This window comes from Tamandua tetradactyla, chromosome 6, assembly GCF_023851605.1.
Source record: "Tamandua tetradactyla isolate mTamTet1 chromosome 6, mTamTet1.pri, whole genome shotgun sequence".
Taxonomy (NCBI): Eukaryota; Metazoa; Chordata; class Mammalia; order Pilosa; family Myrmecophagidae; genus Tamandua; species Tamandua tetradactyla.
Window position 1 is genome coordinate 108,956,480 of NC_135332.1, and position 13,371 is coordinate 108,969,850.

A 13,371-nucleotide genomic window follows, 5' to 3' on the forward strand; every position below is an offset into this window, starting at 1 on the left:
TTTTACTTATTTAAAACCATTCTATATCAGGTGATTTTTTAAAGCCATGTATATGCATTACTTTTTTAAAATGCAATTTTATTAAGATATATTCACATACCATACAAAGCATCCAAAGTATAAAATCACTGGCTCACAGTATCATCATGTGCATTAATTTTATAATGGTAACTATAAATGTGTAATTTTACCCTCAGGATATATGTATATATATATATATATTTTCTAAGTTGCATATACTGGAATGAACCCAGGAACAAGGACTGGAGTTCAAAAAACTATGAATATACTTTCACTGCCCCATAGGTAAATAGTCACCTAGCACCCCTTGTATACTTAACACAGGAATAAATGTTTAAAACAGAAAATTGTTGAAACAAAACTTGTCTGGTCTTTTTTATGTTCTGGTATAATTCAAATCTTACAAAGATTTGTATCAGAAGTTAAGAATTTCTCTCACCTTCTACAAATTCACATTCACTTCCTTTAAAAACTGTTCTTTTTCATGTCTCACAGGACTGATATAATACAACTGAAAATAAAAACCTTTAGCAAAAGAGTATATGTTTAAGTTTGTGGTACTAGGGGTTATTGGCCATTTTAGGACTCTAGTATGAAGCTTCAAAAAGTAGAAGATAATTTATTGCAGAACCCTGCCTACCCACCCCCCTCAAAAAAAGATGCCTTATCAAATAGACTTTTCCGTGTCAAACTCATCTTTAAAAATCTAACTAAAATTAGCCTGGAAAGGAGATGCCCTGGGTGAGACTGCATTGGGCTGTGTAGCAGCAAGAAGGGAGCCTGCTTTGCTGTTCCTAGTGCCAGAGAGAACAGACATGTAGGTGAACAAGGATGCAGATGTCAGGGCAGCACTAGAAAATCTTTCCAGTGATCAGTTGTCTGAAAATAAAACAGGCTGCCTAGAGAAGTAAGTTGGTGTGATATCTACAAGCAATTGGTTGGGAAAGTAGAACTGACTTACTACTATTCATTTCAACCCTGAGAATTTTAGAGATAAGATGTTTCACACTGAGTGCATGTTGCCTCCAAAATTTATGCCAGTAAAGTGAACACTTGGGAAGTATGTTTTGATACAACATTTGATATGGACAGTAGATATTACCCAGGCTGCCACATATTGTTAGACAAGACAGAAGACAACTGAATTAGCCTGGGGAGTCTTTTAGGGCTCTAGGATCAAACTAGCATTAAGGTTCAAATATAGTTAATTGTTTAGAGTAGATGTTTTATTCAGGTTTCTTTGTGGATTCTAAGTCTGTCACATTCCACTTGTTGACCGTGGCTTGTTGATGATGCTTGTAGTGTGGCTTGTACATGAGCACCATCTATCTACAAACCACACTAAAAATTAATTAGCAAAACAGAGTCCTGACTGTGATGATAGAACACAGACAGTCTAGAATCAGGAATGTAATTTTTGCCATAGAACTTTCTAACTAGCCACAGAGATGGACAGGATGAGTGTCGTGTTCGATCTTAAGAGGATGACTATTCAAAGTTTCCCTAAGCAACTCTCTTATGATAAGTCAAGAGTAAAGGAGCTGCTGCAAGGCACAGTCGCAGTAAAGGGCGGCACCAAACAAAGTGATGAAACTAGAAACTAGGCTTGAGAGGTCAATCGGATACATCAATCAAAAATAGCGCAGCTTATTTAAAAGCGAGGAAGTCATACAGTATGATAACCTCAAAAGCAGCCATTGACGGGGTTAAAAATCCCATGTTATTCCAACTGAACTTGTAGGTCCAAATTGGCAGCTGCCAGTGATTACCCGAAGTCACAGCTGTGCTACTGCTCTTTACTGCTCACTGATCTCAGGTCTGTCCCTCCCTGGCCCCAGAGATGGGCATGTGGTTGGGTAAATCACAGTACCTCTCCCCACTTGGTCACCATGCTAGTCCAGGGTTGTACACATGGGCCAAATCTGTAGCTCGAAAGCAGACTCCCTGTTGCCTCTCAGATTTCAGTCCTAGATGGGGAGGATTCTAGAGTGGGAAAAGCCCTTCCACAGTAGTCTGTGTAGACAAAAATGATGCCAATATGAACACAAGTTCCAATGGCATACAAATCTATAGATCCAGCCAGCCCTGGAGCTGAGTCTATGCTTGCCCTTTCTGCAGTTGGTCTATGTGAACCAACTCCTTATTTTTTGGCTTTAATTAAGGCTAGGTTTCTGTCACTTGTCACTTGAAAGAAGGCTACGCCTATTGTATATATACTCAGTTTATTAAAGTGTCACATCTTTTGGGGGGTATAAATGTAATATAATCTTTTTTTTCCTAATTTTTGCCTTGAGCTATACTACACTGAGTCCCCCCTCTCTCATCTTTTAAAGATATGCATGCATTAAATGTCTTTCAGTTATTATAGGGATTGGCAAACTTTTTCTGGAAAAAGCCATATAGTAAATATTTTAGGCTTTGTGAGTCAGTATCTGTCACAAATTCTTCTTTGTTTATTTTTACAACACTTTGAAAATGACAAACCATGGGCTGGAGCTGGATTTAGCTTATGGGATATTAAAACAATTCAACGTAGAGCTTTAATCCATTTTTTGGAGAGGCAGTCCACATTGGGCTTTGAGTGCTCTTGCATGTCCTTGTTAAGTATGCTAGACTTCCCCTGAGACTGAGAAAATTCTATAATCACACAGTCAACTAAATAAGTCAAGGCAACCACTGGCTACTCAAGCATGACTACCAGGGCTGGAATGGGGGTGAGGCATGCAAAACACCCAGGATGCAAAATTTGAAGCATTCACTCTTAGAAGCCAATTCTGTACTTACACAAATCTAACAGTAAGTGCCTTTCTAAATTTTGCACCATGGACACCTCACTAGTCTCAGCTAATCCCAGCCCAGATAACTATGTTTAACTGCTTACTCTCTGAGGAGAGGAACTGGCTTGATTTCTGCTTGCTACAGTGTTTGCTGTTGCTCAAATAGAATTGCACTCTTGGCCCTGACTTCTTCTCATGGAACGTAAGCCATTGCATGCATTAGTGTTACCTGGGCCTGTGTAACTTGAGGACAAGGGGAACCAAGACAAATATACTGATGCTCATGCTGCTTATTTTGCCATCAGCAATAAAAGTCATATGTCTTCGATCCAGGAGTCTCATGTCTTCTGCCAGTATCCATGAAACAATACGGTGCTAATGTTTAATCTCACAAGTAGGGTAAAATCAGACACTTCACAGCTTTTGACAGTCATATCTGATGGAGGCAAAAATTCTATTTGCCCTAATCCTATTCCATCTCAATCACAGGCTAGATAGTAACTTCAGGGACTTGTAACAGGAGTGGGGATTGGAGGTAGAGAAAGGTGAGGGGGACTGGGGACCCAGGGTATGGTCTATGTGATATTTTCTCCCCTTTCTTCTTTAAAGGGGCAAGGAGGAAGAGTCAGGGAGGCAGAAGTTTTATGTAACTTCTCACCTGCTTGATGGTGGTGATGGCGGTGGTAGAAATATCATTTCTTTACGTCTAATGCTAATGGTCTCCAAATAGGTTACATGTGTTATTCTTGAGTTATTATCAACTTCACCCCAGTTCCTTCAGTTCTGAGGAACGCCCCCCCAAGGAGGGGTAGCCTAGTCTCCCCTTGAACTAGCCAGTGGTAAATGTCTTCAGCCCCTTCATGAGATGGGCTGTCTTCTCACTTGTTCTAGGTAACTGGTGTTCCTGCCCTGTGCTTAATCTTCAAGTTCCTTCACCAGGAGCCCAAAGAACCTCTAGAAACTCTTCTAGAGCTTCAGAGAGTTGTGGAAACCTAGGTTGAGAGGGCAGTTACCACCTTTATCTATCCAGGCATACCATATTGAGGTGCCTTCAATCTCTGATGAACTCTTGTATGTCTCCCACCTTCAGAAACCTTTAGACAGAAACAGATATTAGTTTCTATGTACACATATAACCCCCAATTCTAGGATACATATTTCAAACTCTATCTAGGATCTGTATGTGCTCCAGTAAAGTAATGATACAAGAAGAGCTAGTAGGCAATTTCAAATGGATTCTCCTGAAGCCTCTCACCTCGTTTCCTGGGTTGGGGGGTAAACCATTCTGTTTTAGTTCATAAAAGCTGCTGGAATGCAATATACCAGAAATGAAATAGCTTTTAAAAAGAGGAATTTGTTAAATTGCAAGCTTACAGTTCTAAGGCCATGAAAATGTCCAAACTAAGGAATCCAGAGAATGATACCTTAACCCCAAAGAAAGGGTCAATGAAGTTTGGAGTTTCTTTCTGAGAGAAACATGGGGACACATGGGAAGGCATGTGGGGACGTCTGCTAGCTTTCTCTCTCCCGGTTTCTTGTTTCATGAAGCACCCCCACCCCACCTTGCCCCAGGGGCATTTTCCTTCTTCATCTCCAAAGGTCTCTGGCTGTATGGGCTCTGTGGGAACTAAAGGTTTTTCCAAAATGTTTCCCCCTTAAAGGGCTGCAGTAAGCAAGCTTACCTTGAATGGGTGGAGACACATCTCCATGGAAACATCTATTCAAAAGTTATCACCCACACCTGGATAGGTCACATCTCCGTGGAGGCAATAAAAAAGATCCCACCCAGCAATATTGAATGAAGATGAAAGAACTTGGCTTTTCCGGAGTACATAACAGATTCAAACTGGCACACACTCCCTTCTTTTTCCCTATGAGGAGAAGTGATCTTTTGCAACAAACACTGCTTCATCTGAAGAACAAGGTTTCACTCTCCCTGTCCAAGCTTCTCTTTATAAAAACTAGGGAGTGAAGGAAGTGGTTGAGTAAATCCACAATTTGGCAGTGCTGGACATTAGAATATGGGAGAATTTAGCACCCTTAGTTTTGGACCTTGCCAGAAATTCCAGAATTATAGCAAATGCAGTTTGATACACTTTTATAGTAGTCTTAACTTTGTATTATATATCTACATCTATCTGTAAGCTTTTTAAATGTTTCCTCAAAACCCTGCTTTATATTCAGGTCACTAATTTAACTTTCTTGCAATTATCTGTATATTATCTAATAAAAGGAAACTTGGAAGGATATGGCACTTATTCTAATGGAGCTGCATCCACACAAAGATGTACACATAAGAAAAAAATCCCATGGAGGCAAAATTATGCTTAAAAATCTAATATCACCTTTAAAATATAGTATACAACATTTACAGACCATGTTGGAGGCAGACTTTCAATATGTCCAACCCAGCCAGTTTTTCCTTCAGTGTTCAAACAGATGGCTCTTTCTTTGGGTGAGCACCAGATGAAGTAGTTGGCTTGCATTTGAGGCCATCTTGTATAAAAAATACTTATCTTTAAACACTAGAATCACACCCTGCACAGCAAGAAGCTCACAGTATAAGACACAAAGAAACTGTGGCCGATTAAGCAGTAGATTAAGGTCTCTCTTTTCCCACTTATTCTGGGGAATACTCTTGAGTGAAATGGCAGACAGAGGTAACTTTAGTACTTAAAGTCTCTCGCTTGCTCTTTTTTTTTTGGCTCAGCTCAAGCTGAATTCATAAAACTGAATGCGCCTTTGATGGGACTCCACTGTCTTGGTTCATGCAGATACTGATAATGAAATACAACTCTTAAAACAGTGGTTCAACTGAATGAAGTTGAATGTGAGAATATAGAGGGAGGAGGGCTGGGGGCAGAAATGAAATCAGAAAGAAAGATAGACGATAAAGACTGAGATGGTATAATCTAGGAAAGCCTAGAGTGCATAATGATAGTGACTAAATGTACAAATTTAAAAATGTTTTTGTATGAGGAAGAACAAAGGAATGTCGTTACTGCAGGGTGTTGAAAATAGATGGTAATTAATATTTTAAAATTTTAACTTATGTGTGAGACTAAAGCAAAAAAAAATGTTTTTTTGGTACAACATTTATATTTTGACTAGAGCAGTTCCTAATATAACTTATGTGGACAGCTTAATTGAATACCATAAGTACTTGGAACCTTGAGTAGGGCATAAGGTTTGGTAGGTTTGTCCAGAGTGGTGCCCTAATAAATCCCAAAGTGACTTGAACAGTGAATAAAAAAGTATTTGCAAAGTCTCCTTGGGGGAATGGAGAGAAAGGGGGAAAATTCAACTTCCCCAAGTGGAGAATTCTTGATATTCTCACAAGCAGTGAGGACAACCAAAGCAATAGGCTGAGTCCCCAATCTTGTGGTTTGTTCATATGAAACTTAACCCCACAAAGGATAGGTCCAGCCTACTTAAAATTAGTCCTAAGAGTCACCCCCAAGAGAACCTCTTCTGTTGCTCAGATGTGGCCTCTCTCTCTCCAACCAACACAACAAGCAAACTCACTGCCCTCTCCCTGTCTACGTGGGACATGACTTCCAGGGTGTAGACCTTCCTGGCAACGTGGGACAGAAGCCCTAAAATGAGCTGAGACTCAGCATCAAGGGATTGAGAAAACCTTCTCAACCAAAAGGGGGAAGACCGAAATAAGACAAAATAAAGTGTCAATGGCTGAGAGATTCCAAACAGAGTCGAGAGGTTATCCTGGAGGTTATTCTTACAATTAAATAGATATCACCTTGTTAGTCAAGGTGTAATGGAGAGGCTGGAGGAAACTGCCTGAAAATGTAAAGCTGTGTTCCAGTAGCCATGTTTCTTGAAGATGATTGTATAATAATATAGCTTTCACAATGTGACTGTGTGATTGTGAAAACCTTGTGTCTGATGCTCCTTTTATCTACCTTATCAACACATGAGTAAAACATATGGAATAAAAATAAATAGGGGGAACAAATGTTAAAATAAATTTAGATTGAAATACTAGTGATCAATGAAAAGGAGGAGCAAGGGGTATGATATGTATGAATTTTTTCCTGTGTCTTTTTATTTCTTTCTCTGAATTGATGCAAATGTTCTAAGAAATGATCATAATGATGAATATACAACTATGCGATGATATTGTGAATTACTGATTATATATGTAGAACAGAATGATCAGATGTTAAGAATGATTGTGTTTGTTTGTTATATATTTTTTTAATTAAAAATTAATAAAAAAAATAGTAGTTCACATTTTACTCCTGATACCAATATCTGTTATTCCTAAACTCAGATTTCAGCTAAGAGACATGTCCAGATAAACTGAAGCATAGAAACTTATTTTAAGGCTATATCAGCATCACGAGTGGCACCAGGACTTGGGCATTGTTATCTTTGTTTATCTGGGGGCTTTTTAGCTCTAGATAATCCAAGCTAAACGATCTGTCAGTTCCTGATCCCTAAATAGCTGTAGTCAGGGCTATAAGTGACACCTTGGCAAAACTTAAACATACCTCGTCCACATGGAAAAGGCTGTCTTGGGCTACTTTCCTGTGATGAAGGAAACTTAATACGCTATTACTTTAAGGCACCCTTCTTATTTAATACAAATACCAAACACTGAGACCTTGAAAATGATTCCAAAGATTATTTTAAATCATACTTATTCTTTATGGTAAGTTCACATGAAATTGTTTTCAGAAAAAGATACTGTCTTCAATTTTTTTTTCTTTCAAGTCAAAAGCTTACCTTCACTTCAAATAAAATGAAAAGTTTGTATCAGTATGTCTCACACAAATCCTGTCAAGTCAGATAGATGGGCATTAACTTTATTTTATACACAAGAAAATGAAGAGAATGATTATGATTAGGATATTGTTTAGGACAGAGCTAGACTCTGAACCCTGAGCCCAGGGATTCTGATTCCAAGAAGCCCAATTATTGGAAAGTCTGCTAATTTTTTGATAAGTAAATCAAAAGCTAATTTGGCATTATCAGTATGGGAACACAGAAAAGTTAGCTACTATATAATCATTTTAATTGTTCCATATATTAAATCCAAAATGGATAAAGTAAGACAGTTTGTGAGCTGAGTGGTAGCCCAGGAGTTTTACAGGTTAAGAACACGTGTTTATGTAAGGTTAGTGAAAACTGGATGCCAACTATATCCATCTTGTTGAGAATTTCAAAAGTTCAAAAGATTCTTATTCCTAGTCAAATTACCTTTCCTTTAGCATATTACTTATATAACTAAAGCAAAAAGGTCAAGCATACAATAATTTAAATTACCTTTTTTTATTTTTGCCCAAGGAAGCTATTAAGAGTCATTAGAAAAATAGATGACATAAAATTTTCAAAATTAGTGTAGAATTTACTCATAAATCATTATTTGATTGACTCATAGTTTAGTAGAAGAAAATTGTTTCTTACATTTAGCGCTTGTATTAGGTTGTAAGCTGATGGAATGCAATATACCAGAAATAGAACAGCTTTTAAAAAGGGATCTTAATAAGTTACAGGTTTACAGTTCTAAGCCTATAAAATGTTCAAACTGAGTGACCGAGGAGGTGGCACAGCAGACGGCCCAACAAGAAATAGCACCAGTGAACCTAAGGTTGAGCTGTTTCATTACACAACTTAGAAAGAGGCCTCATAAAACTACCAAGATATCTGCTCCTTCTTGCCCTAGAATTTCACCAGGCAGAAAGTTTCAAAGAGATGTAGGATGTGTGGATTTGGGATATGAATTCATTTGAAAAACCACTTTGGGGTTATGAATACACTTTCTGATGAAACTGGATTGGAATAATTTTCATGATATTTGTATATTTACATATGTATATAGAAATACATTTTTAAATTTTCATTTGACTGAAGTGCCATGACAGAATTTGCATATTGCAAGGTGGTCCTAGCCACCTCCTTGATTTGGGTACTCTTGGGTATGTTCCTGCTGCTTTACTTCAGTGAATGCAACAAATGTGATGTAAAAAAGGAAAGAGGACTTCCTGCTGGAGATGTTCTAGAGACAGTACAAAAGGTTCATGAAGGTCCTGGAGAAATGTGGAAAACAATCATCATTCCTAAAGAGGATCAAGAAAAGATGAAAGAGATGTTTAGAATCAACCAATTCAGTGGTGAGTGAAATGATTGCACTCAATAGATCTTTAACAGATGTTTTGTCAGAAGGGTATAAAACAAAGGTTTATCTGGATAATCTTCCTACAAAGTGTGGTGATTGCTTTGATAATGAAGCTTGGAGCACACTTCTGTGAACTGCCCATAGTGTCATTAATCGTTCACCAGGACAACATGTCAAAAGAAATTGTTCTGATAGATGATGCCAATGAAAGAGACTTTTTGAAAAGACCTCTAGAGAGTTACATGGGGAAATTAAAAGTACCAGTTCACGGAATGATCGTAAGTTAAGAATGCTTGTGTGTGTTTGTTGTTATATTTTTTTAAAAATTTAAAAATTAAAAAGAAAAAAAAAGTACCAGTTCACGCAATTTGAATGGAACAACGTTCTGGATTGAGCAGAGCTAGATTAAAAGGCACTGCTGTGTCTAAAGGTCAAGTGATCACCTTCTTAGATGCTCATTGCGTGTATACAGTGGGATGGCTGGAGCCTCTCTTAGCTTGGATCAAATATGACAGAGAAACAGTGGTATGTCCTATCATTCATGTGATCAGTGATGATACTTTTGAATACATGGCAGGTTCTAATACGACCTATGGTGAATTCAACTGGAAGCCCAATTTTTGCTGGTATTCTGTTCCCCAAAGAGAACTGGACAGAAGGAAAGGTGATCGGACTGTTAGAACACTAACAATGGCAGGAGGACTTTTGTCAATAGTTAGAGTTACTTTCAGGAAATTAGAACATATGATGCTGGAATGGATATTTGGGGAGGCGAAAACTTAGAAATTTCCTTTAGGATTTGACAGTGTGGAGGTACTTTGGAAATTGTTACATGTTCACATGTTGGACACATATTTCGTAAAGCTACACCTTACACATTTCCAGGAAGCCAGGGCAGATTATCAATAAAAGTAACAGACAACTTGCAGAAGTTTGGATGGATGAATTCAAGAATTTGTTCTATATAATTTCCCTAGATGTCACAAAGTAGATTATGGAAATACATCATCAAGACTTGGTCTAAGACAAAGGTTACAATGCAGAACTTTCTCTTGGTACCTGGAGAATATTTATCCTGATTCTCAAATTCCATGTCACTATTTCTCTTTGGGAGAGATATATAATGTGGAAACAAATCAGTGTCTGGATAATATGGCTAGAAAAGAGAATGAAAAAGTTGGAATATTTAACTGTCATGGTATGGGAGGTAATCGGGTTTTTTCCTTATGCTGCCAACAAAGAAATTAGAACTGCTGACCTTTAACTTGGATGTTTCCAAACTTAAAGGTCCAGCCACAATGCTCAAGTGCCACCACCTAAAAGGCAACCAGCTGTGGGAGTAAGACCCAGTGAAATAAACTCTGAAGCAAATGAACAGTAATCAGTGTCTAGATAGAGCCATGGAAGAGGATAGCCAGGTACCCAGCATTAGAGACTACAATGGAAGCTGTTCCCAACAGTAGCTTCTTAGAAATGTCACCCTTCCATAAATACTCTGAGACAAAATTTACAAAAAAAGAAAAAAAGAAGGATTAATTGGGCTACCTCGGCATAAAGTAGCAAAAAAGGAAAAGTGTTTTCCTGCTCTGCAGGATGTAAGGTTTATCAGTCATTAGAACTTAGACTCCTCTAGCTATGAACCAGCCTTCCTGTCCAAGGACATGAAACTACATACTGGTGAGACTGTGCACACTGATGTTTACAAGATTGAAAGAGTCTTTCATCAAGAATAATTGTAAAGAATATTCAGACAATGAAAGAGTCAACAAAATGTGCTTTCTGGAGAGCTGCACTTTTTACGGTTTGCTTGCACATCAGAAATTTTTGCTGAATGTGCTATCATGAAGAAATTTCCAAGATTTTTTTCTGATTAGAACTGGTAGCCAGTATATTAATATTGATTAAAAATAAATGAAAAAGAACTGGAACTAGATTCAAAACCATGAAAACAATATTTTTACAACAATTTTTTAAAAACTGTATTAAACAGCGTTTAAAGAAAATGAAATCAGAACTTAAAACGTACAATTTGTTATAGTATAGTATCAAATTTCTATATAGATTTTATGCCTCAATGGGGAAAAAATAACTGATTCCAATGACGTTCATTTGTTTTTGTCTGTGATAGTCATGGATGCTTATTTTCCCCCCTTGGGCTGCTGAAATTGAGCTGGAAAAAATGGCTCTTTGAGAATAGTTTTAATTTCTTTCTACAGTTTTTTTTTTAATTGTACTTGTTTTGTGGGCTGTTGGATTATAATTTTTTATTGCCTTCTGAAAAATGGAAGTTTAGCATAATGTCTAGTCTCAAGTAAAGAAGTTAGAAATCTTACAAAATTGAAAATTTAAAATCCTTAAATTTTCAATTTCTTAACTTGATTCAATTGATTATGCTTAATACCCAAGATTCATATTACTATACTACAAATTTGTTTTTCACAGCAATAAATCTTCAGTTCTTTGTTTATGATTCCAATTAATGAAGTCTACATACATGATTTATTTGGGTATTAGGAGATGATATACTGGATAGTTTTTTGGGAAACCTTTTACACTCCAAACTCAGATGTGCTTCATTGCCAAGTGCGTATTTAGAGCAGATTCTTGAATTGTAATGTTGATCTGCTTTTTTTAAAAATAAATTTGACTGAAAATGTTTTTTAAAAACATGTTCAAACTAAGGCATCTAGGGAGAGATACCTTTATTAAGGAAGGTCAATGGATCAGGAATACCTCTGCTGGTAGTCACGTGGTTTGCATCTGCTAATCCCCTGCTCCTGGACTCCGTTGCTTTCAGCCTTTCTTCCTGTGGGGGTTCCTCACTTTGCTTCTCCAGCCTCTGATCCCGTGGGGGTTCTTCACGTTGCTTCTCCAGGGCTGGCTTTCATCTCTTGGCTTCCCTTGGCTCTCTCCAGGTTCTAGCTTGCTTAACATCTCATGGTGATATCTGCTGGGCTCCAACTATCTCCAAACATCCATGTCTCTATTCTCCAAGTGTCAGCATCTGTGTCAGCTCAGGGCTCTGAAGGTTCTATCAGTTCTGCTCTTTCCAAAATGTTTCCTCTTTTAAAGGACTCCAAGTAAACTAAACAAGATCCATCTAGAATAGGCAGAGTCACATCTCCATCTAATCAAAAGGGTATACCCACAATTGGGTGTGTCACATATCTGTGAAGATAATCTAATCAAAAGTTTCTGGCCTGTGGTATTGAATTAGGATTCAGAGAAAGAGCTGCCCCCACAAGATTGACTCAGGATTAAAACATGGCTTTTTGGGGGTACACAATACTTTCAAACTGGCATAGTGCTTGACAGGTTTTTCGACAGGAAGAAGAAACCAAAACTCTATCAATGAGCTTTATTGGGAGGCTATGCACAGGTGGCCTGAAGCCTAAAATGGTGACAACGCAAGCATGGGAAGGGGAACTGTTTATGTTAAATGGTTGGTGGGGAGTAGGGAAAGGGAGGTGGTGGGTTTTCATTGTCTAGCTTGTGCGCAGGAAATTGGCAGGTTTTCACTGGTCGGTTTAGAAGTGGGGCTAAGCCAGGAGTTGTTAGCTCTTCATTGGCAGGGTTTAAATTTAAAATGCCACTGTAGTCATACAAGGATGTAACTGCCAGAGGGCGGATTTTGGGTAAGGGGAGTTTATGTCAAGATTACAGCTGCCAGAGCTGTAACTGCTGGAGGCAAGAGGAGTCAGATGACTGTTGTATGGGCTGGGTGGGCTCAATGGGTTTCCTGGAAATCATGGGTGGGGGAAGCTATGGGTCAGTTACATCATTGGGAAAGGAGTTCTGCCTAACACCTGTGAGTAAAAATTTTTTATGTTAACCAACCTACCTTGCATTATATCATGCCAATGCTTAGATTAAAGAAAAACTCACCTTCAGTGATTTAAGACTTCATGATTTCCTAGAGTTGCCATAAGTTTCCTTTGAGATTTAATGAACATATAACACGGCAAATCCTGTTCCTATTTGTTTTAAAATCCAAGTCAGCTACTAAGTTATACTCGGATAAAATAAAGTATCTGATTTAAATTTTATGCAGAATTTTCTTAATCAGTAACATTACAGTATTATTGCTTGTGTGTGCATGAAATGTTACCAGTTTGTCTTTACTTGAATTTGGGGGAGGATAACGTTCAACATTTGGGACTGTCTTTAGTATTTAAGGACATTTGGCAGCTCCAGCTTCAGCCCACTAAGTGCCAGTTGTTCCTCCAGTTACTCTGACCATAATAATGTCTGAGCAAGAACCATGAGTGCACCCCCTATATTTCCAAATCCCTTCCCATGTCTCTTATCCACTTTGACCACTGTGATGGACATTATAATAGACCTGGACAAAACTGGCAAAGGTAATCTGTTCTCTGGATCAGGATTTTAGGAGACTAGAGATATTCAGTGTGAGACTGAGCTGTAGAACTTTAT

At 38.0% G+C, this 13,371-nt stretch overlaps 1 pseudogene; it reads left to right on the top strand.

Moving 5' to 3' along the window:
• Window positions 1-8,676: 8,676 nt before the first annotated feature.
• Window positions 8,677-10,427, top strand: LOC143686270 (polypeptide N-acetylgalactosaminyltransferase 1-like; annotated as a pseudogene).
• Window positions 10,428-13,371: the final 2,944 nt, after the last annotated feature.